Source organism: Castor canadensis, chromosome 14 (assembly GCF_047511655.1).
Source record: "Castor canadensis chromosome 14, mCasCan1.hap1v2, whole genome shotgun sequence".
In the NCBI taxonomy this organism is placed as follows: Eukaryota; Metazoa; Chordata; class Mammalia; order Rodentia; family Castoridae; genus Castor; species Castor canadensis.
In genome coordinates this window covers 28,764,857-28,790,246 of record NC_133399.1, presented here as the reverse complement: position 1 = coordinate 28,790,246, position 25,390 = coordinate 28,764,857, and the positions used below count along the sequence as shown (strand labels likewise).

The following is a 25,390-nucleotide window of genomic DNA, read 5'->3' as shown; positions in this document are numbered from 1 at the left end:
GCCCTAGTTTAGTTGGGAATATCCAAGATGGGGTTCTGTGAACTCTTTGCCTGGATGTATTTGGAGACGTTTCTGACCCAGGACTTCACAAGTAACTGCCGTCAGGTGCCCATAGCTGTCCTGTGTCTGGATCTCTTGGCATTTCTAATGAACAGCAGCCCCTGGAACCTCTCCTGTAGAATTGTCTGAGGCATGGGTTTGGAGCCTCCAAGAGCAGATGGAGGAATCTCAGGCTATCCACTCATGTCAAAGGCACGTTGTTTCTGCTTCTTACCTGCCATGAGTATCACTGCTAAACTTAACATCGAAGTGCAGCTGTCTTTCTCATCCTGAAATTTTTTCTTTGGATGCATACCTATAATTGTGGTTTGGGGATCATCTTGAAGTTTAAAGTTTAGTTTTATAAAGCATCTTCGGTTTGTTTTCCAACATGCCTGTGTTACAAGCATCTTCTGTTTGTCTTCCAACATGCCTGTGTTACAATTTGTGCTCCATTCTTGCTATACCCATGTCATCTTATACAGGTTATCCTTCAATTTCTTATTGTGGATGAAAAGCAGGAGTTAGCAGGAACTCTGGTTTGAAAGCATGGCATTGTTCTTGCAAAGCAGTCACTCTACTCCTGAGGCACATCACCAGATCATGATGCTGTGGTCATTTTGGAGGTGGGGTCTCCCAGACTCTCTGGGATTGCTGGTCTGGAAGCAAGATGGTGACATGATGGCCTCTGGATGCTTAGCTTATGTCATAAAGTTGGCGATGGTAACGACTGTGACACATCAGACTGGTGGCATAGAGATGGTGTCCTGTAGCAGGTTAGCACAGGGAAGGTTGGGCCAGTCAGTGCAGTCCTACAGCAGAGTGGTTTGCGAGGCTTCTGAGCCACTTCTGGAATTTCGGGCACCGCAACGACCGGGCATTAGCCCAACAACTAGAAAAAAAGACCAATTAAAGTGTCCCTTAATCTCGAAATATTGCCCTGGGAAGACATTTTCACTTAGTCCCTGACACTGTGTGTTATAAAATCAACATGATTTTTTTTCCTGAGGGACACAATTCGGCTCATAGCATACACTAGCCTCCTGTTATAATTCATAACCTGCTGTCATCAATACGAGGTCGTACAATTGTTCAGTTTTGAAGGTTGGTCCTCCCTCAGGAAGCTGCTGCAGAGAATTTGACAGTCTAACATCTTTCAGCCATTGATTGGTGTGCTCTGATGTCACTCAGACTTCAATCGCTGTCCTATTGGAGGAACTGCATGAGCACTGTCCAATCAGGCACAGAAAAAGAGAGGAAAGAGCGGGCTTTTGCGATCGGGGCGGGTCTTTAACTGGAGCTCGCCATCTGCAGCTATCTTGGAATCCTCTCCAGGTGTGTCCTGGGTCCGGGATGCTCAGGCGGTTTTTCCACATCCGATTTCTCCCTGTGAATTGCAGGACGCAGGGAGAACCTTAGGGAGGACGCGAACACCCGAAAGGCAAGGACAGTGCGTGCGTGTGGCGTGGTGACGGGGAAGGGAGGGCGTCCATGACTGCGGGAGTGCTTCTCCCCACCGCGTGCTCCGAGTCTGCAGGCCCGGCCTCCTTTAGGGCAGCTGCGCCGGGGTCCCCTCTGTTCAGCAAGAGTAAGGTCATCCTAAAACCTGCAGCCTCTCAAGGCTCACCCGCTGCCCCCCACCTGTGCCATTTCTGACGTCACCGTACCTTGCCTGTTAGAAGCGGCACTCTGCTCTCTCCCTCTGCCTAGAGTCAGCTCAGGTTTGTCCCGACACAAACCTGCCTCTGCTGTTGAGCCGAGCCTCCCATTTCTGTCTTCTTTCCTGGACACCTTTGTCCCGAGACCCTCTAGCTGTGGGGCATTGGGAGAGGGCAGCCTTCAGTTCTTCTGACTATGAGGAGAGGGCTGGCAGGCAGCTGGGACTGGAGTGTGCCCTGGGCATGCACTCGTGGTCCACGCCTGAAAATCTAGCTACTGAGGAGGCAGAGGTCAGAGGATCACACTTTGAAGCCAGCCCAGGCAAATAGTTTCTGAGACCCTAACTCTAAAATAACATCAGGAGAAAGTGTAGTTGGAATGACTCAAAGTGAAAGTATTGAGTTGATATCCCACTACCACAAAAGCGTAGTCACTGGAGGACTGTGTCATACGGCTCTTAAGGGAGTTAGCTTCCTCGTGTCGCTGCACGTATACTGATTCTGACGGTATATTGAGGTCTTCGTGGGTGTGGTCTAAGATAGGCAGGACACATTTGAAGTTATTTTTCACCTGGATAACCATCTGAAACATGTTCACATGTGTTCTTCTATTCATACTGTATGTATTGTGATTCCATGGTGTTTATTATTTCAGTATTATGCCTTATAGTGTACATTAGTATCAGGTAATGATGGCTACTCCTATTCTTACAACTGAGAAGTTTCTAGGCTAATTTCATAAACACAGAAAAATACACACATTGACATGATATTAGAATTTGCTTTTTGTTTTTTAATAATTATGTATCTTCACATTTGAACTGATTTTAAGGAAAAACTAAAACTTGTAGTGAGTTTTAGCTATATACCTGAGGTATGTAAGTTTTTTATGTGCTTTTGTCCACTTTATATTATTGTAAAGTCACAGTTTTTCCTTTACAAAACATGGCCACATGCATGTGACACTATGTGAAACTTAGCTGGTGCTAATACTATATGTTATATTGGATATGTGAGACCTCGGGTGACGGTGGGCTCTGGCACTTGCCCCACACTTACTTGTTTATCATGCATCCTAAGCCAGTGCTCTACCTCTTGAGCCACACCTCCAGGCCTGTTTTGAGTTGGGAATTTCCATTATGGTGTATCTTGAACTTTTTGGCTAGACTGCCCTCCATCCATGATTGTCCTGAACTCTGCCTCCTGAGTAGCTCAGGCTATAGACCAGACCAACCATTGCCATTCTGTTTGGTTTTGAGACAGGACCTTGCTGTGTATCAGAAAGCACACTATGTAGCTCAGGCACCTGAAACTGGAAATCCTCCTAAGTCAGCTACCTGAGTGTAGTCACAATGGGTTCCTGGTTCCATATCAGCTTTGGTCAATGTCTTGACTTTGTTTTGCATTCATATTCAGTTCCACATAGTTTTTTAACCTTCTAGCTGGTACTATGTTTAGAACATGAGTTCATACTTGCTAGGTTAGTACTCTACCACTTGAGCCAGAATTTCTCCCTCTACCTGGACATCAGTGATTTTTGAGTTGAGCTCTATCAATGGCATACTAATGTGATTCCATGGCATGTCTGGAAATGTTCCCATGAAGATATTTAATCCATATTTCATTTGTTGCAGCATAGTAATCATTGTAGATATGTCTGTTAGTTGAATATTAAGGTCCTGAAGTGTGTTGTCTGAGACTGGCAGGACAGAAAGCTATTATTAGACCAGTATGATGGCCTGAGGAGCTACTGAAATTTCTATTGCAAGAGCCAAGCATGGGGAGGGGATTTATGCAAAGTGTTGAATTTCTATTAGTTCTTAAGAATAGTTACAAACGTACCAACTAAAAATACTTTTGTGTGAGGTTCACAATCACATCCTTAAAGGACAAGGACTCCTAAGACACCGTGCAAAATGTACACAGCAGGAAGAGTGAGACAGAACAGGATATCTTATTTAATTCACAAGAGGTGCCAAGATTCTTGTCTCCAAACATTCATTCCTTCATTTGGTCATCAGGCCCTTTCTCTCTACATTCATGTCTTTTCAAAGTTGACTGAGATGAGGAAATGAATTATTGATAAGGGCACTAGCAGAATAGGTGCACTTCTGTGGATCTTGGGTCATATCACAATCCTGGTTTTAATATTTGTCTTAAAGCTGTACTTGTCACAAGTGACTATTAGAGTACTAACACTGCTCTTCCTTTTATTTTTTTAATTTTCATTTTATTCATATGTGCATACAATGTTTGGGTCATTTCTCCCCCCTTCCCCCACCCCTCCCTTTCCCCCTCACCCTGCTCCCTCGCTTACCCCCCTTACCCCTCGCTACCAGGCAGAAACTATTCTGCCCTTATATCTAATTTTGTTGAAGAGGGAGTATATGCAATAATAGAAGTACCAAGGCTTTTTGCTAGTTGAGATAAGGATAGCTATACAGGGAGTTGACTTGCATTGATTTCCTGTACATGTGGGTTACCGTCTGAATTAATTCTTCTTCAACTAACCTTTTGTCTAGTTCCTGGTCCCCTTCTCCTATTGGCCTTAGTTGTTTTAAAGTATCTGCTTTAGTTTCTCTGCATTGCACTCTTCCTTTTAAATGACTGCTCATCACATTGACCTTGGCTCTTGCCAGGATAATTAAATATTTTAAAGGGCTAAGAGCTGATGGCTCACATCTGTAATCCATCCTACAAAGGAGGCAGAGAACAGGAGGATTGCAGTTCAAATCCAGCAGGGACAGATTGTAAGAACCTATCTTGAAAATACATAACCTCTACAGAAATAAAATAATACCGGTGTGGGACCCAGACAGACACTCAAATATGGGATGTCTCTGGGGTCTGTCCTTGGTTTGACCACTTGAATTATCCACAGTACAGACTTCAACACAATCTTCATTCCTTTGCTACCCACTGGCAAACTTTCACAAATCCAGAATCTCAGATCTTACATGTATTTTCACTTTACACTACTCAGATGGAATCTGCATGTTGCTACTGCTCTTACTTACCTGTCACAAGTACTGCATGTACCAACCACCTGCGCTGCCTTTCCAGAAATTATCAAAGACTTCCAGATTAAAGGTATTACTAGACATTTTAATCACAAGGTGTAATGGATACAAAAAGAAAGGTATCAAACTATTTCACAAATTTATTGACAGATATGTTCTCATTCATTTTCATAGTCCAAGGGAGAAGCAATCTTCCAATAAGAAATATCAATTCTTATAGCAGTGTAGGCTTTAGGTGCTAAAGAAATTTCATGACCTTCAACCATATTGTCATATAGTTGCAGAAAAAGTCTAAGTGTTTCCTAAAAGACTTTATGAGCTTCTGAAGGCTGTTATTTCATAGCGTACATTTATTTGCCTCATTGTTCCAGAACATCAAGTTTTTAGATGAATGGTTTCTCCAGAGAGCTTTCTTGGTTTATACATATTCAATTTGATCTCATTGTTCTTGTGTTTTTCTGTGACTGTGGATGTTCTTTACCTTTCTTGTTATAGGGAAAGTACACAAATCAGATAAGGGCCCAAACAACACCCAATTAGCTGAATTTATATTAGTTATGAAGTTGAGGGAAATGTGTGGAAACTATTGTCTTATTTACTAGAGTAACAGATTCAATGAGCCCCAGGCTTTTGTGATGAAGAAATGACAACAAGATGCAGAAAGAAGGCATCTAGGTTCTTAGTTTATGTCATAAATGTGGCCACAGTAATGGATGTGGCATGTTAGATTTTCGGCCTCTAGATAGCAACTTGTAGCAGGTTAGCTCCAGGCAAATTGGGGCAGTTCCTGCAGCTAGACAGCAAATGTTGTGCTTTTCTCTGGTTGGAGGCACTTGTGTGAATTCTGCACTTTGTGAGACAGCCCAGGCTGGGCATTAGCCGAACAACCAGTCTTTTAGGTGAAGCCAAAAAAAGAAAAGGAGATTTTCAAGGTGCCTAAATCCAGTAGTATTTCTGCACTGATATCTCTTTCAATAACCTGCTAATACTGCATGTTAAAAAAATCAATGTGAATTTGTCGGCAGTGATACAGTTCATCTTCTAACATATAGTAGCCTTCTTCTATAATTCATAATCCGCTAGCATCTTCAGTAAGAGGTTAGTACACCTCTTCTATGAGGAACAAGGATTATAGAACTGAGCCAAAGCACCTAGCTTCAAAGCTAATTCTTTGTTACTTTTTTAACATAATGAAGGTGATGATCTAAGATAAGTTTCCAATTTTATCCTTTTTTCCAAATGGTTCTCCAGTTTCCTAATTTTGTTCATTTCAATGTCCATCTTTTCTTCAATGATTTGCTGACTCATAATATAAGCACTGTGTATACTTTGTTCTAATTCCAGGTTTTCTTCTTCAATATGTTGAGATTTTGTCCTCTCCCTCTTTGTTGCTCTGTGTCCCACTTCAACACTGCCTTAAATGTACAGGCTTTCAAATGTGTGTGTGCACACCCTTCTCTTGGGCCTTCTCTTCCTCCCAGGAATTTCTTTGCTACTGCTGCTCATTAATATTTCCATGTACACTTTAAATCAACTTGTTTGCCTCCAGGAAACCCAACAAAGCAAAAAAAAATATGTTGGCATTTGCATAGACATTCCTTTAAATTGGTGTTTTAGGGAGAACTTTTGGTTATATGAATTCATATCTGTCATCATTTGGTGTATTGTCATTTCATTATGTCTAGTTTGAGTCTTTCAAGAATATGTTAAAACTTATACTCTAAAGGTTATACATGCATTTCTTATTAGGTTTATATTCTCTCTCTCTCTCTCTCTCTCTCTGTGTGTGTGTGTGTGTGTGTGTACTACAGAATTCTCTCTGTGGTATTGAACTTCCAGGAGCCCAGGCAATGCATGTCTTCCTCAAATTCCAGGTTGTTGATGGTGAGGTTGAAGGTGAACAGCACCAGGACAGAAACACCACTGTAGCAGGGGAGGAGAAAAGGAGGTCACATGTGAGTCAGTTCTGGTCTAGGTACTAAGGAATCTTCTGAAGACCCTGACCAAGGGTTTAATGCCAGGGTTTGAAACAGTCAAGCAAGCTAAGTTAGTCAGGACAGGAAGAGATTAAAGCCACAAGAGGAATAACCCAGGACATTAAGATACAGCCAAAGCAGGTTAGAAGCCTAGAGGCAGGAGACAGGTGTGCATAATTAAGTGGACCTGAGCAGGGTACCAGGAGATGAAGTCTGGCACTGGCAGGCTGCCTTTAAAAGATGAAAAGGACCAGGATTGGGGAAATACCACAGTTTGGAGAAAAAATGGGGAAAATCAATTCAGTTGCATCTAACATCTCTTTTTTATAATCCCCACCAAACCTCAGGCCTTAAAGGATGTGTCTCTGACCACTTAACATGCTTACCTCTCTACATCCCGCCTTACAACTTCCAGAATTTGTCCTGAATAAAGAGATCACATTTCAATGCTGTAGTTACTTTGGTTGTGTCATGTTATAGGGTCTGATCTGGCTTCAAATTTCATCTCTGCCTCTTCACAGTCATGTGAATGATCACAGACATGTTGTCTGCCCATTCTTCAGTTTCTTCCACTGAAAGAGCACATGATGGTATACCATAGGAGTCTATCTCCTAATGGAGTCAGATGGGGGATCATACTTTGTGGAGAAATTATGAAGCTCAAATGATTGTTAATATAGTAAGCACATCTTTAAGGAATTGTGCTGGGTTTTAAAAAAAGGCAATCTAAAATGTTACATCTTGTGTATTTCCACTCATGTGTCATTCTCACAATAAAATTATTGTGTTGGAGGATAGATTAGTAGTTGCTAGGGGTTGTTATGCAGGGGTGGGACAATGAGGGAGATGGAACAGTATCTTGAGTGTGGTGGTGGTTTCAGCAAATCTGCCTATGTTCAAAATGGTATAGAACTATACCACCACACACACATACACATACACACACACATGCACAAGTGAGTCCAGATAAAACGGAGGTCTTGTAGATCTATATAATGTCAGTTCCTTCTTCTGATACTTGCATAGAATTATGCAAGATGTAGCTATTGGGGAAAATTGGGTGAAGAAAATGGAGAAACCTGAACCATTTTTGAAACAACTCCTGAATCTATCATTGTTTATTCAAAGTGAAAAGTTAAAAATAAAAAAGAATGTAGCATGTGGTATAGTATAGTAACTGCTGAAGGTTATGTATGTCTTTTAACATTTTTATCAACTGTGACTGCATGTCCCCATTTCAGGCTTACCTAGTACAATAAACTTGGTGAGGGACTTCGTGTGACTTATGTAACATTTGTCACAGTGTAGATGCAGTGGGTAGAGCCACCACACCTAACATAGAATAGGTGTCCTATAAATATTTGTTGAGCTAATTTTCCTGGTAGTCCCTGTGTTAGGTTCTTAAATACATAGTTATGCATCACTTAATGATGGGAATATGTTCTGACAAAAGTGCTGCCAGGTTATCACATAGCTGTGCAAACATTGTAGAGTGTACTTACACAAAGACAGCTCTGACTCCATTAGGAGATAGACACTTATGGTACTACCATCATGTATGGAATTCATCACAGAGTGACATTTTGGTCAAGGTTGAACGGCATTTTCACTTACCATTCATATCAAACTTATGAAATGCTAGCAGTGTAGCTTGGCATGTGAGGAAATTGGAGCACCAAGAGGTTAGGTAAATTGCCCAAACTGGAGCAGCGGGAGGATAAGTAAATTGCCCAAGCTCAACACTGCAGGAGACAGGGGAAGTACACATTCCTGCTCTTGAGTTCAAAGTAGGGCAGGAGGTGCCCAAGACAACTCCAGGCTCCTAGCTTTGAGGTTGGGTAAGTTGGCTTCCTAGGAGTTGGAGAGAGATGTCACTTACCTGTGCAGCTGCTGAGGTGGGATTGCACCATTGAGGTCCCTGGGAAGAAAGTAGAGGTCACAGAAGGTGAGGAAAGATTAATTGGAAGGAGAAAGGGTGTTCAAAGTCAGGCAACCCAAGGGCACAGTAGCCACACCTGGCAGCCATTTCAACACTTTGTCCTCCTCAGCTAGTGATGCTTCCCTCTGAAGGTATACCTGCTCCATGCAAAATGCCTAGGTGCCCTCCCTTCTCCCTTCCACGAGGACACTGCCATTCAGAAGTGCACCACCCCTACATACATGCAGGGTTCATCTGGGCTTGGGTGCTGGGAAGGTGTCTTTTCTGAGGGAGGCTGGGGTGTGGTAGATATCCTTTAGGAGGTAGGGGTCCTGTGCAGTGTGGCATATTGCTTGGGAGCACATGGGTGGGAGATGGTGTCCTGTGCACAGTGGTGGGAACCACCAGGAGGGGAGAGCAGGTTTTGGGCACACAGGAAGGAGGTGTTGGGAGGAGATCTGTGTGGGAGCTCAGGGTGGGGAGGCATCCTGTGAGGCGAGTGGCAGGGGGAGGGACACAGTGCGTGTGCTGGAGGGAGCAGAGCAGTGGTGGGAGCCTCTCCTGCACTACTGGGAGCACAGCTGTGCAGGGAGCCAGGTGGTGGAGGAAGCAGACTTTAGGCATGGGGAAGGGAATGTGGGGCAGCACAATGTAGTGTACTGGGGAAGGGAAGTGGGGTGGCATAATGCACTGCGTGCACATGGTGGAGGGAGGGTGAGTATGCACAAGGTGATGGGAGCCACAAAGTGGGTTGTGGGAGCAGCTTTGGGCCTGGGTTAAGGAGGTGGGTGGGGCAGCATCCTGTGCTGGGAACACTTGGGAAGTGGAGTCAAGCTCAGCTGTGGAAGGCAGCTTTTGGAAAGGATTGCGGGAGGGGTGGGCAGCAAGGCATTTGTTCCTCTGAAGACATACTGGTTGGAAATCCAGAATCAGGTCAAGGCATCTTCCTGGGGTGCTTTGCTAACTAACTGAGGACACAGGGTTTAAATGGTTGTCAGGTGTGGCTTCTGTGCCCTTGGGTTGACTGACTTCCTGTGGGGTCAGTGCCTGCCAGCCCATGGCGTGTGTGAGAGAACTTGTGTGTATGTGTGTGACAGTGATTTAGAGTGAACTTGTGATTGTGAGAATGACCATGAGTACAATTACATGTGTGAGTGTGACAGTGTACCAGGGTGAACATGCCTGCAAGAGTGAGTGACTGAAAACACAGGAGTGTAAATGTGTGAGTGTGTGTGTGTGACTGTGCAAGATTGAGCATGAGTGCCTTCCTGGAGCACTGTTGTCCTTAAACAGGACTCTTTATGGTTGTGGCTATTTATAGTCAATAGTTATCTGGAATCATAATGAGAAATAGTTCAAATAGGAACATATTTTGAAAAGTAAGAGTAAATGCTTGAAAGTAACATTTTAAAAAATCAGCCTTACAGATTCAAAAAGAACATTGTAATAGGAAGAACAGGTTGATCTCAGATCTGCAGCTCCTCTAGCCAAATAAACAAATTGTGTCTTTTAAGGGAAATGATACTCAAGACAATTCCATTCACAACAGCCTCAAAAAAAAATCAAATACCTAGGAGTAAATTTAACAAAGGATGTGAATGACCTCTACAAGGAGAATTACAAAGTCCTGAAGAAAGAGATAGAGGAAGACTACAGAAGATGGAAAGATCTCCTGTGCTCATGGATCAGTAGAATCAACATAGTAAAAATGGTTATAGTCCCAAAAGCAATCTACATGTTTAATGCAATTCTCATCAAAATCCCAATGACTTTCATCACTGAGATTGAAAAATCTACCCTAAAGTTCATTTGGAAACACAAGAGACTGCGAATAGCCAAGGCAATACTCAGCAAAAAGAGCAATGCTGGAGATATCACAATACCAGATGTCAAACTATATTACAAAGCAATAGCAATAAAAACAGCATGGTACTGGCACAAAAACAGACATGAAGACCACTGGAACAGAATAGAGGACCCAGATATGAATCCATACAACTATACCCCCCTCATTTTTGACAAAGGTGCCAAAACTGTATGATGGAGAAAAGACAGCCTCTTCAACAAATGTTGCTGGGAAAAGTGGTTATCTGTCTGCAAGAAAGTGAAACTAGATCCATGTCTATCACCCTGTACTAGTATCAACTCAAAATGGATCAAGGACCTAAATATCAGACCTGAAACTCTGAAGTTACTACAGGAAGGAGCAGGAAACACTCTGGAAGTAATAGGTATAGGCAAGGACTTCCTTAATAGAACCCCAGCAGCCCAGCAACTAAGAGAAAGGATGAATAAATGGGACTTCACAAAATTAAAAAGCTTCTGCACAACAAAAGAAATGGTCTCTAAACTGAAAAGACCACCCAGAGAGTGGGAGAAAATATTTGCCAGCTATACATCAGACAAGGGACTGATAACCAGAATATACAGGGAACTTAAGAAGGTAAACTCTCATAAAATCAATGAACCAATTAAGAAATGGGCAACTGAACTAAACAGAACTTTTTCAAAAGAAGAAATTCAAATGGGCAAAAAACACGTGAAAAAAATGCTCACCATCTCTGGCCATAAAGGAAATGCAAATCAAAACCATACCAAGATTCCACTTCACCTCTGTTAGAATAGCCATCACCAAGAAGAAGTGTTGGCGAGGATGTGGGGAAAAAGGAACCCTAATCCACTGCTGGTGGGAATGCAAGCTGGTGCAACCACTCTGGAAAAAAATTGAGAGACTTCTTTAAAATCTAAGCATAGACCTGCCATATGATCCCACAATCCCACTTCTGGGGATATACCCAAAGGAATGCAACATAGGTTACTCTAGAGGCACCTGCACTCCCATGTTTATTGCAACACTATTCACAATAGCCAAGTTTATGGAAGCAACCAAGATGCCCCACTACTGATGAATGGATCAATAAAATGTGGTACTTGTACACAATGGAATTTTACTCAGTCATGAAGAAGAATGAAATCTTATCATTTGGCGGTAAATGGATGGAACTGGAGAACATCATTCTGAACGAGGTCAGCCAGCCTCAGAAGACCAAAAATTGTATGTTCTCCCTCATATGCAGGCTTTAGATATAGGGCAAATGCAGCAATGTGGTTGGGCATGGATCACAAGAAAAGGGGAGAGCACATACGGGAGAGATAGGAATAGGTAGAAAACTCAAAACATGAAAGGGTTTGATGTCCCCACTCCAGAGGAACTAATACAGAAACCTTAAAATGACAAGTTATCATGAGCAGGGGATCAGGAACCAATGTAAAGATCAATTAGAGTTGAATCAACATGGGTTGTAACACATGGGTACACAAAAGCAATAGGAATCTTTCTGTATAGCTATCCTTAACTCAACTAGCAAAACTGCTTTGTCTTCCTTATTATGCATATGTCTTTTCTTCAACAAAATCAGTGATAAGGGCAGAACAGGACCTGCCTGAAACTGAGAAGGAAGGGAAAAGGGTGGGGGAGTGGGGCAAGGTGGAGAAATGACCCAAACAATGTATGCACATGTGAATAAATGACCAAAAAAAAAGACTGAGGAATTTTTTTTAAAAAAAGAAAAGATGTGGGCAAGTAAGGGATGACAATAGCACATAGCAGCAGTGGGGAAGGATTCTGCCAGGAAACATGTCTTGCTCAGGTCAGCTCAGTGAGGACATTGTGCTTTCAGTGTTTGCCCAGACTTCAGGGGAGCTAGGGTTGATGGACTGATGGGAGGAGAGGGAAAGCCTGACTCAAGTTCCACCAATAAAGGATAGCTGATAAGACATGGGCAGTTACGAATAGGTAATATTGCTAAATAGGTTGACCTATTATGAAAAATATTTCTAATCCACTGATCATTTTTTGCATAAATGTTAAAAAGAAAAATGCACTTATACATAGGAAAGACACACAAGGTGGGCATGGTGTGGGACTCTCCTGTCTTACTGGCACTCAGGAGGCTAAGGTAGAAGAATCACTGTAACTTAGGAGTTCAAGACAACCCTGGGCAACATAGGGAAGACCCCCCTCACCCAGTGACTCAAAAAACTGGAACATAGCACAATATAGCTCATTAAAAACTGTTGAAGGTGGGGGAAAGGAGGAAAGAAAGGTGACTTAAGGAAGAAGAGTGGGGGTGAATTTGTTTGCAAAGTTGACCATGTATTTTTTATTTTAGTTTTTTGTACTTTAAGATTTACAGATCATTAATTACTTCAGGTTTTTTTTTAATTTCAAGACTAAAGCAAATTAGATTTTTTAAAAAAATTCTCTAATTTAAGAATAAGAATTAAAAAATTCTCAATTTAAGGGCCAGGCTTGATGCTATAGGCCTGTAATCCTAGCTACTCAGGAGAAGATAGGAGACTGGCAAAGGGCAGTCCAGGCAAAAAGTGAAAGACTCTATCTTGAAAATCACTGAAAGCATGAAAGAGTGGGATGTGGCTCAAGTTCTAAGCACTTTCTAAGGCCCTGAGTTCAAATCCCAGTACCTTGAGAAAAAATAATTCTCCATTTCTATTGGAAACTTATTTTTAAAAATGACACTTAAATACTTTAATTGGATAATGCCTGAAGTTTAGCTTTGAAGTTTAATTTTGGGGGTGGGGAAGCAATAAACATGTTTATTTCCTGGTGAATCTCAGCAACATTTAATTCACAGACCTTTTTTTGTATCTGTTTACCATCACCAGTCATGAGCTCTTTTAATTGCCTATGTACCATTAGTATAAGTAAACTTCCTCATAGATCATGAATTTCTCTCCATATTTTTACTTTTGCTTTAGCTCAGACAGCTATTGCCTGGACTGTGGTAACACATAATGAGGATATAGGGCAATGAACCTTAGAATTACAGAGGAAGAAAAAGAGAACAAGGAAACAAGTCAACAAAAAAAAGAAGAAAAGATAAAATGAAACTGAGACCTAGCATTTCAACTGCACAGCAGGGACATTGAAAGAGGAATTCATGTGCCTGTGCTTGTGACAGAGGTGCTGATGAGAAGGGTGACATTTGAAGCATTCAGAGTCATGGTCAAAGGAGCCAGATGGGGAAAAGGGCAGGAGTGGAATAGTCTTGATTTAACAGTTTGATTTTTAAAGGAACCCATACAGGGCTTTAGTTAGCTTTGGTGAGATAAAATTTGCATTATATCTGTTTGTTCAGTTCACTGGCAAAACATGTTTCCATTTTAGTGTACTTTGAACATGACATGTTCACAGGGTGGAATCCTGTGGGTCTGGATTTATAATCTTGCTAAAATAATAATTTTTACCTGATTTATACCTGCAGAAAATACACAGAAGAATGCCTGTTGCATGGCCACTAACCGCAGGTCCCTTGCCTCAGAGTCTCTTTCATGGGATCCTCCTGGCTACTAGGGGCAAAGTAGAGCCAGGAAGGAAAGATGGGGATGACTGGTGGATGAGCACTAGGTTATGGTTAGAGAGAAGTGAGAAGTTCTTGGGTGCTGTTGCAGTGTGGGGTGATGAGAGGCAATAATGTCACAAAGAAATGATAAATGTTTGACCTGATTTAAACATTGCACAGTGCATACATGTATCAAAACTTCACATGGTATTCCTTAGTTTGTATATTTTTTATGTGTTTAATGTATATTTAAAAATCATTTTAGATGAAAATAAGCTAGATGATTTGTATGAGTTTCAGAAAACCTGAACATCAGAACGAAGAATATTATCACCTCTGAAAAGGGACATGACAAATGGATGAATAGTTTTTAAAACTTCATTAATGCCAAATGTGCATGCATGCAACAATAGAATTTCAAAGTTACATAAAGCAAAACTGATTGCTGTGAAGGAAAGAGGCAAATTAAAATTGGAGGCTGGATGTCAGAGCATGTCTCCATCAGCAAGTGATAGAGCAGGCAGATAGCAAATGAGCAAAGATACAGATGACCTGGACAACATTATCAGCCATCTTCACTGAACTGACATTTTTAAGTCACTCAAATAGAGCAAAATTCTTTTGGACAGAGATTTAAAGGACTTTTTCCTGGAGGAAACAATAGTCTTTTTAGGGATAGATGGAGGTCAATGCATAGACGTAAACGTAAAGTGTAACATGTAAAATATTACAGGAAAGACTTCTATGACCTTGTGTTGATGAGTTTTTGCATGTTACACCAAAAAGCATGACCCATAAAATAACTTGGTAAAATTGTTTTTATCAATTATATACTTTTGTTCTTTGACAGACACTATTAAGAGAGCAGAAAGTCAGACCATGGAATGAGAGAAAGTATTTTCAAATCTTATATCTGATAACGGGTTTGATCTACAATGAAAAAAGAAAAATTTAAGGTCAGTATAAGAATAAACACATTCCAATTTTTAAAAAAGTACAAAGAGCTGAACAAATACTTCCCTGAAGTTGATGCACAGATGGAATAAGCAGATGAAACATCTGCTCAATGTCTTTGGTCATTGAAGAAATGTAAATCATAACACATCAGATTATCACTGCGTTGCTGTGAACGTGGCTAAAGCAAATAAACAAAACAAAATAAAACAAGTTCTCAAAAAGGGCTAGAGAAATGTGGGGCAGCAGAACATTGCCTGCAATGTTGACTGACTGATCTGAATTTGTCCATTTTGGAAAACACCTTGTCAGTTTCTTATAAAGCAAGAAGTACCTTAACCTAGGACACAGCAATCCCAGATCTGTATCCAAGAGATTTAAGGTTTTGTGTTCTCATGAAAGCTGTGGTGCAGTTTTATTATCACTCCTGAAAAGCTAGGAATGATTTCTGTGTTCATCACCAAGTTAATTCGTAAATAAAATGTGTACCATGGATTAAATTAATACTTCCAATCCACCAATAGAGACAAATTATCAATTCATTTACAACATTGGTGAAACAAATCCACAGAATATACAATGTTTGACTTCCGTTCTGTGAAATTCTGGGAAAAGGCAAGACTGCAGGTTTGGAAAACAAATCTGTGGTAGCCAGTGATGTGTTTGAGATGAGATGCTTACTACAAAGTGTTGCACAGGGAATTTTTAGAAGGATGGGTGGTTCTATAAGGGACTGTGATGGTGGATGATGATGGTGCATTTGTTAAACTCGTGGATATATACAGCACATTCAGGAGGTGGATATCAGGAGGACTGCTGTTTGGGACCAGCCCAAGCAAAAAATTAATGAGATCCCATCTCAACAAATGAGCTAGGTGTTGTGGCTCACACCTGTCATCCTAGCTATATGAGTGGTCTAACTAAGAGGATCATGGTCCACTCCCCAACCAGGGCAAAACTCGAGATCCTACTTGAAACACATCTCAAGCAAAAATGGTTGGCATATGGATCAAATGGTAAAGTGCTTGTCTAGCAAGTAGGGTACCCCCAATAGTGTCCCCAAAAAAGAAAAAAAAAGAAAGATACAGCAAAAGGTGAAATTAATTTTGTGCTTATTTAAAAGCATAACAGCAGGCATTAGGGGAAAATGGAGAATGAAGTGTAGAGTGTCACCCTGTTTGTACCATAAATGCATGGCATAATTTCATGGAAGAAAGGACTGAGTAAGTAAGAGGAGGGAGAAACTTGTCTCAGTACATAAGGCTAGACATAAAAAGCACTGCACAAAAATGCTTAACTTTAGTTGGCAAATTTGTTTTCCACAAGGTCATGTTTAACAGTCTGGAAACCATATTCATACTAGAGTTGAACAAATGAGGAAATAAATTGTAGATAATGGGAGCCATGTTCCTGCTAGTTGAGAAAAAATTACAATCTAAGGGAAGGCTGTAATGAACTCTGCTGTTGGATTAAAGTGAAATGTTACTATGAAATCATATTTAGTTTAATATTCTCATAAATGCATATAGAAACAGATATAATCATATATGTAGTCACAAAGTAACAGATACATATTTTCTCTCAGAGTCCAGAAGCAGCAATAGAGAGCCTAGTAATAATAATCTCACAGGATCTTGGTTTATAAACAGCTCACTTCAACAGTGGGACAAGAGCCTTGCAGAAGTGTCTGATTTGAGAGGTGGGGAAGGAGAGATGTAGCCCCATAACATCAGGAAGTATAGAAAAATAAAGCAGGAGGGCATCTGAAAGGAATTCCAGTGGTCATGCAGAAAACAACTTAAGCAAAGCAAAACAAAATAAAAACAAAAGTCTTTGGATTCTAACCAAGGAATGTAATAAAGATCTCATAATCCAGACTGATACAAGTAGATAATTAAATGAATGAATGAAAATGAAGGATAATCTCCAAAAAAGTATGTAAAAGGAATAGGGAAATAGTCACCATTGGAGCAGAACAGTGAAGCCTGATGATAAATGTTAAAATTTGTCACCAAAATCAGTGGGTGAAAGTTGAGGGAGAAACAGGATATTGGCAACCTGAAAGTATCTCCCCAAAGATACTTGTTAATCAGTGTGTGGTTTTAGCTCATGTCCACAGTTTCTTAGACACTCTTGCCTTCAGGAGGTGGGTCATAATTCTTCAATGTAGATAAAACAGTCCTTAGTCAATCAATCTAACTAACAGGTCTTGGAAGGGGGTGGGCAAACAGTAACTTCACAGAGGGTCAATTCATCAGGTATCACCTTAATTAAGCAATGGAAGTTAATATCCTCAGTAAATTATGCTGCTATTACTTACTCTGTGATGTGATAAAATGAGAAGTGCACTTCAGCTCTCTGGTGCTATTTCCAAAAAATTATAACCTCAATTTAACTAGGATAGAACATACAATCCAAAATTGATGGAAGTTCTACAGATGGATATATACTTTAAAAACAGCTCTTAAGAAAAGGTCTAGGCAGTAAAATTAAAAAAAAAACAAAGAAAGACAGAAACTTCTCACATTAATGGAAGCTAAGGAAACAAGAAGACTAAACACAATCTGATATCCTCAAATGGATCCTATAACAGAAAGAAGATGAGTGGAGAATTGATGGAATCCCAAGCAAGTGTCTAGTTTAGTTTGTAATATTAAATCAATGTTGATTTGTTAGTTTTGGTAAATTGGCATTGTTATGTAAGAATTTTGGGATTAGATTAGTGTAAAATAATACCACATTTTATTTGGCCACTCTCTCAGAAGTTGCATAAATCATCTAATCTAGAAATATGCTGGAAGCTTTGCTGCAAAGAGTGTAGCCCAGGGTGGGCCGCAGCTCATAAACCAGGCAGCGGTGTTGAAAATACATAGTTACTCAATACCTCTGTGTTTCTCCTCAAAGGAATGAATTTTAGCCCTCTAAGAAGGAAAGGAGATAGATGTGCAGTTGCTTAGAGCTCAAGGCACCCACATCTTATTAATATATATCAGAGACCATACCCTGTAATTCCTCAGTGCTTTACTTTGTTAAATTAGGAGCAGTGGTGTAAGTTGTGTGCAGTGACAAGCCAGTGAGTAACTGAAGTGTGAATGAGAAAAGCTTATACCCCAGGATCCCATTGTTCTCTTGGGTAGTCTGTTGGAACACCCCCACATCTGTCTGGGAGCCTTAGTAAGCCTGGCTGAGGGGACATCAGAATGATTCTGGGATGCTGTTTATTTGACAAATGGTTTTTGTGGTCAATGTCTTTACAACTGCATGTCAGAATGTTTGCAAGTGGGAATGTGTTAATCAGAATTGGATCATTGGGATACTAAAGGGTTTCTATGAAATGTGATGAGCATAATAAATTTTGTTGACAAAATATCAAAACATAGCTTATTTTTATTATGTTACATAAATCTGACCTGAAAACATGCCAAATAAATTAACTTGTAATTTTTATTCTGAGTTTAGGACTGAATATTAGCTATTCTTTAAAATTGATGGCCCATGCAAATGTCTTTTCAATATTATGTATGTATCACTATATATAACACATATGTATGTGCACTATAACCATATATAACATACAAATAAATCTGTGTGTTTACACACACATACCCATATATATGTATGTGTGAATGGTGAATGTAGGAATTAAAAAATGCTACAGCATTTTCCTGATGGATTGCTACCTATGTTACTTACACTCTGTACCACACATGTTAGCACTTTTATAGTCTAAGATACTCCCTGCTGGGGAGTTGAATTAACTGTCTTTCCAAGTAATATGTCATCAAACACTCATCATGACCACTGGGTTCCCTGGCCTTAGTTACCCTTCTTATATTTCTCACCCTCACTCCTGTCTCTACAAAAAAGAGTGTTGTAGTTTTAACAGGAATTTTTTGAAGTAAATTTGATGATTCACAAAAAGAATAGAGAACCAGGCCAGAATAAAAGTTCTGGAGGTAAGAAAGAATAGCTGCAAGACTCATAGCCATGGTCAGTCCTGAGAATCAGTCTGGTTAAAAAAATTCCCATGAAAACAGAAGTCAGTACTTGAGTCTTGAACATTTTCAAATAACTCTTTGTGTATCTCTTGGTTACTCTACAAAGCCTAGGGAAGGAGCACCCTATTTCCCAAGGTTTGGCCTATATCTGTGTGATTCCTAGCAGGAGATGTGTGGAGACCAGTGATATGTGGCTTCTCTAGCTTCTGTCATGGTAAGGGGAAACTCCCTCCCACCAAGACACACGAATGGGGATTCCACCACGTGCTGTACTGCTGTGATGGATGGAAAACATACCATTCTAGGCAACATGGACTCAATCACAAGCAAACTCCCTAAATCCCCTTAGGTATCTCTTGCTCATCTGCATGTCAGCATAAGACAGTTTGGAGAAATGGTCAACTTCAGAGAGGTGAAGACAGGAGGCTGAACTGCTCAGGTGTGGAGCTGGCTGTGGAAAAAACCCACATAATCAACACACGAAATGCAGAAAATTCTTTGACGACATGCAGCATTCCTTTCATGGAATAAGCTCTGAAAAAATTAGGAGTAGAAGGAATATACTTCACCATAATAAAGTCTATGTGACAAGTGTATAACACACATCATAGAAAATGAGAAAAAACCAAATAATTCTCTGTAAAGGAAGAAATAAGAGAAGCATCCTCATGAGCCCCACTCTAATTCAATAAAACACTGTAATTTCTATCTGCATCCATAAGGTAAGAGAAAGAAATATAAAACTATTCAAAGAGGGAAGTAAGAAATCAAATTAACCCTTTTTGCAGATGGCATAATAGTATAATTAAAAGACCCTTTTTGACAATGTGGAAGGTACTGGCACAAAAATAGCCATGAATATGAAATGGAACAGGACAGAAAACCCAGAAATAAACCCACACAGCTACACTTACTTATTTTTTTGACCTAAGAGTCAAAATCATACACTGGAGAAAGGCATTCTCCTTAGAAAATGGTGCTGGGAAAACTGGTTATTTGCATGTAGAGTAATGAAACGTGACCCTCTATCTCACTGTGTGCAAAACTGAATTCAAAATGAATCCAATGTGTTAATGGAAGACCTCAAATACTAAACTCGTAAAGGAAAATATTTGAAAAAACCTGAAAGGCAGAGGCATATGAAATGACTTTTTCAAGAGGACACAAATAGCCAGGGAAATAAGAGCAAGGATTGACAAATAGAATTGCTTCAAATTTAATCTTTCTGTACATCAAAGGGAACAATTACTGGAATGAGGGGATGGCTGCCCAGAATGGGAGAAAAATCTTTGCCAATAACTCAGTGTATAAAGATTAATATCTAGAATATAATATCTAGAATATAAAAGACCTCAAAAATTAAACTCCAAAACAAACAATGCAACTTTTAAGTGTTAAAATGAGCATATAGTTTTCAGAGGAAAACTGTCTAATAAGTACAGTAAGAAATGTTCAACATCCTTACCCATAAGGGAAATGCAAATCAAAATGCAAATACCAAGATTGCATGCCACCCCAGTCAGAATGGCTATCATCAAGAAAACAAACAACAAATGTTGGTAAGGATGCAGAAAAAAGAACTCTCATACACTATTGGTAGAAATTCAGTCTGCTGCAACCTCTATGGAAATCAGTATGGAAGTTACTGAAAAAAAAATCCATGCCTTTCTTATGACCCTGCTATTCCACTCTTGGTCATATATTTACTCTTAGACATTGAAATCAATACACAAGAGACACACAGACTAATAAAATCAGAGATGAAAAAAGGGACATAACCACAAATACTAATGTAATCCAGAGAATCATTGAAAACTTATATTCATGTAAACTGGAAAATCTAGATGAAATGGATAAAATTCTAGATTCAAATAATTAACCAAAATTCAATTAAGAATATATTCACCACTTAAATAGTCCTGTTACATGCAATGAAACTTAAGCAGTAATAAAGTGTCTGCCCACAAAGAAGACCCCAGGACCTGATGGATTCACAGCCAAATTTTACCAAACCTTTAAAGAACTAATACCAAAACTACTCAAATTTTTTCAGGTAATAGGAAGGGAAGGAACACTACCAAACTCATTCTACACTATACTCATTCTGAAACACAATAAAGAGGCAACCAGAATAGACAATTATAGACTAATAACTTTAATGAATGGAAATGAAAGATTCTCAATAAAATACTGGCAAACAGAATTCAACAAGTCAAACAGATCATATACCATGACCATGTAGGTTTCATTCCAGGGATGCAAGGAAGGTTCAACACACATAAATCCATAAATGTAATACAGAATATAATCAGACACAAGGACAAAAATCACATGATCCTCTCAGGAGACACAGAAAAAGCCTTTGACAAATTCAACGCCCTTTCATGATAAAAGCTCTGAAGAAACTATGACTACAAGGAATGTTCTTCAACAAGAAAAAGGATATATATGACAACCTCACACTAAATGGAGAACAACTGAAAGTGCTTCTCTTAAAGTCAGGAACAAGACTGGGCTGTCCACTTGCTCCGCTACAATTCAATGTAGTTTTGGAATTCCTAGCCAGAGAAATAATACAAGAGGAAGAAATACTAGGGATTCAAATAGTGAAGGAAGAAGTCAAACTATACCTGTTTGCAGATGACATGCTCCTATACCTTACAGACCCCAAAAACTCTACCAAAAATTATTAGAATTCATAGTCTCTTTGGCAAATTAGCAGGATACAAAATAATACACAGAAATCAATAGCTTTTCTATATACCAACAACACACAGACTGAGAAAGAAATCAGGAAAACAATCCCATTTACAAAAGCCTAAAGAAATAAAGTAACTTGGAATAAATTTAAGACAGGAAAACAATGACCTTTTCAATGAAAACTATAAGCTACTGAAGAGAGAAATCAAAGAAGACAACAGAAGATGGAAAGACCTTCCATGCTCATGAATCTGTATAATCAATTTTGTGAAAATGGCCATACTACCAAAAGCAATCTACATGTTCAACACAGTCTCTATCAAAATTCCAATGACATTCTGCACAGAAATAGAGAAAAAATTATGAAATACATATGGAAGTACAAAAGACCTCAAATAGTCAAAGCAATTATGAGCAAAAAGTCTATTGCTGGATGCATCACAATACCTGCCTTCAAGCTATACTACACAGCCATAACAATAAAACAGCATCATATTGGCATAAAAAAAGACAGGAAGACCAATGGATCAGATTAGAAGATCTGGATCATCACAAATCCATGCACCTATAGCCAACTGGTCTTTAACAAAGGAGCCCAAAACACACAATAGAGACAAAGGACAGCCTCTTCCACAAATGCTGTTGAGAAATCTGGATATCCACATACAGAAGACTGAAACTATATCCCTGTCTTTCACCCTGTGCCAAAATCATCTCAAAGTGAATCAAAGACCTTAATATAAGGTATAATACTTTGAAACAACTCCAAGGAGCAGTAGGAAATACACTGGAACAAATAGGTGTAGGGAATAGTTTCCTAAACAGAACTCAAAATGATTAGCACCTAAGACATATAGTGAACAAATGTGACTGCCTCAAACTAAAGAGATTCTGCACAGCAAAAGAAACAGTCACCCCACTCAAGAGACAGTCTACAGAATGGGAGAAAATCTTTGCCAGCTACAGAGTTCAATTGGAAATCTGAATTTCACCCACAGGAACTATACAGCACACTCCTCTGAGGGTTCAGCCCCAAAGAAATGAGATGCAAAATTATTGCCTTCTGAACAGAACTCCAATTAAATAGAACCTGACAAACCAAGAACAAAGCCAAGTGTCCTCATAATTCTGAATTCCCTGTGTACATAGGAATAAAATTGAAAAGGTGTTATAGATTACCCCATCACCATTAAAAGTTAATTTTAAAACTGAATCCCATGTCTCCAAAAACTTGTAAGAAGTGCACCAGTATTTACAGACCCTATCAAATTATTCATAAATAAGATCTGTACACTCAACACAGTTTCTCAAAATACAGAGCCTCCACAGGGACTTGGGAGTGACAGGCAGCAACAATGGCTTCCTGCCTACCCTTTTCAAGTTTAGTCAAAAAATCAAGATTTGAGATAAATATGCAAAGAAGGCTTCAGTACCTTAAAGGAACATGTCATTTCAGAGAGACTCCCATTTAAAGAATTAAAACTTTCAAAGTTAAAAAAAAAAGACAAGGAAAATGAAAATCAGCAGGCTTTGTTTCTACAAGTTTCCTAAAACCAGAAGGTTGACACTAGAAGGTGTCAACGGCACCTGTGAACTAACTGCTAAGCACACACAACCTTTGCCTCCCACTGAAGGATGTGATCTCTGGAGAAGCTAGATAAATACTAATTTTTAAGATAAATATTTAGTGGACATAAAAACTAGCCATATCTTAACACTGCAAAAAATAAGTTACTGTTGATCTGAGTCACATTTTTGGATTTGACTCTTCTGAGAACACCTCCCAGTAAGGAAGCATTTAAGCATTCAGGTGGTGACAGTCGCCTCTGCACTGCAGCCACCGTCACTTTATATTAAGACGTGGAGCTACGAAGGGACGGTCTTCCAGAGAAGGAGCAGAAGACCTCGCTGGGATTCATTACAGCTCCCACCAGCTCCTTTTGACATGGAAGGCTCAGGGGGATCTTGGTCATGGAAACGGGACTTTTGCGATTGACAGTCTGATCGTGCAGAAGCAGGTGCTGCTCGTCGACATTCTGCACCTCCTCCATCTGGTGCCCAATGTCGTGCAGCCCCAGGTTCTCAGCCAGGCCCGCGGCGTCCAGGGCGTGCGCATGGGGCAGCAGCAGATCGGAGCGGCAGTAGGCATCCCTGTGCCAGCTCACGGCGCCCCGCTCCAGCCCGGAGAGGTGCGGCAGCAGGCCGGCCGGGTGCCCGTGGTGTGAGGGCAGGCCGGTCCCCTCCTGGCTCTGGCGGCCGGGCCAGGCCTGCTGCTGGCTGCCAGTGGGCGCCGGCTGGTGCAGAGGGTTGATGGCGGCGGCTTAAGCTTCTCGCAGGTGCGAGTAGGGCTCCGCCGACTGCGAATAAGCCAGCTGCTGGTAGGCGGTGGAAAATAGGGTGGTGGTTGGTACTCGGCGACTCCAGGATGGGAGAGAGGCGGTGCGGGGCTGTACAGATGCTGCCCGGCCGAGGAGAGGTGCGGGATGCGCGGGTTCCCATTGCTGCTCGCGTCCTGGCGATCTCCTAGAGACTGGAAATTCATGTCGCCAACTCCTCAACTCTGCGAGGTGGGGATTTAAGAGTGGAAGCAACTGCAGGAAAAGAGCTCCCCGAGGGCTGAGTCCTGTGCTGTAAACTCGCGCTTGGAGCGTTTATTTCATTCACCATGAACATTTCTTAATTTCATAATAGTAGCATTCACATTTTTTCTGAAAACTGCAGGTCACCAATTTAAATTATGGTTCTTTCTTATAAATACTGTTGGAGGAATTTGGAATTTAATCAAAATCTGTATACTTATAAGACAACTGTGACTATAATAAAAAACATTAGGAATAGTCACCACAAGTAACTTAGCTTTAAAGGTCTGTTGTGGTGTAATAAAGAAGAAATAAGATATTAGTACAGGGGGAGCTGTAACAATATTATTGTTCAGAAAACTGAGTTCAGGAAAACACCAGCACATAAGTGAATAGTTTATTTATTAGAGAACTGCAGAATAAGCAAATGGGGGGTTTTGATTTATTCCAAAGTTGAAAATACATTCGGTATACATCAGGAATTTAACTAATGGGATAAACTCTAAAAGTACAGCTTTCATTATCAAGAATTTATTGAGAGCCCCTACATAAAAATATTGAGCTATGAAGCCATATTAAAAGTGAGTGTTTGTTACATTCACTGAACACTATAAAGCTAATGAACAATAGGCCAAGCACAAAAATAATAATCACTACAAATAACTAAAAATGTTTGAATTTCTAGTTCAATAAAGAACTTTTATAAATTAACAAAAATACAAACACATCCCTGGAAATTTCTGAAGCACATATTTTCCAAAAGGAAAGAAGTGATGCATATAATACTTGAAAAGGCACTCTATCTCATAAAAAAAGAGATAGAAATTAAGGAAGCATTATTTCATACTGACTAGACTACATGAGTAAAAGAATAACTTTTGTGATGACTGAACATCAGAATTAACAAATAAGGAGGTAAATTACCTCAATCATGTTGGAAATCTTACTGGAGCTACACAAAGTAGAAAAAATTATATTCTTCAACCAGTAATTTCACCACTAGGTAAAACTAGCTTAAAGATTGTCAAGTGACATGAAAGAGAATATTCAATTAGCTTTATGGGCTGTAACAGAAAAATGATTACACAAATGTCATCAATATTAGAAAGACCCTGGAATTAAATGAATAATTTCTAAACCCCCCAACAACATGGAGTCTTCAAAGTGCAATGATGAAAATTACAA

The 25,390-nt window shown here is 40.0% G+C and overlaps 1 pseudogene; it reads right to left on the bottom strand.

Moving 5' to 3' along the window:
- Positions 1–1,353: 1,353 nt before the first annotated feature.
- On the bottom strand, positions 1,354–24,168 carry LOC109702342 (transcription factor AP-2 gamma pseudogene; annotated as a pseudogene).
- Between the last annotated feature and the right edge of the window lie 1,222 nt (positions 24,169–25,390).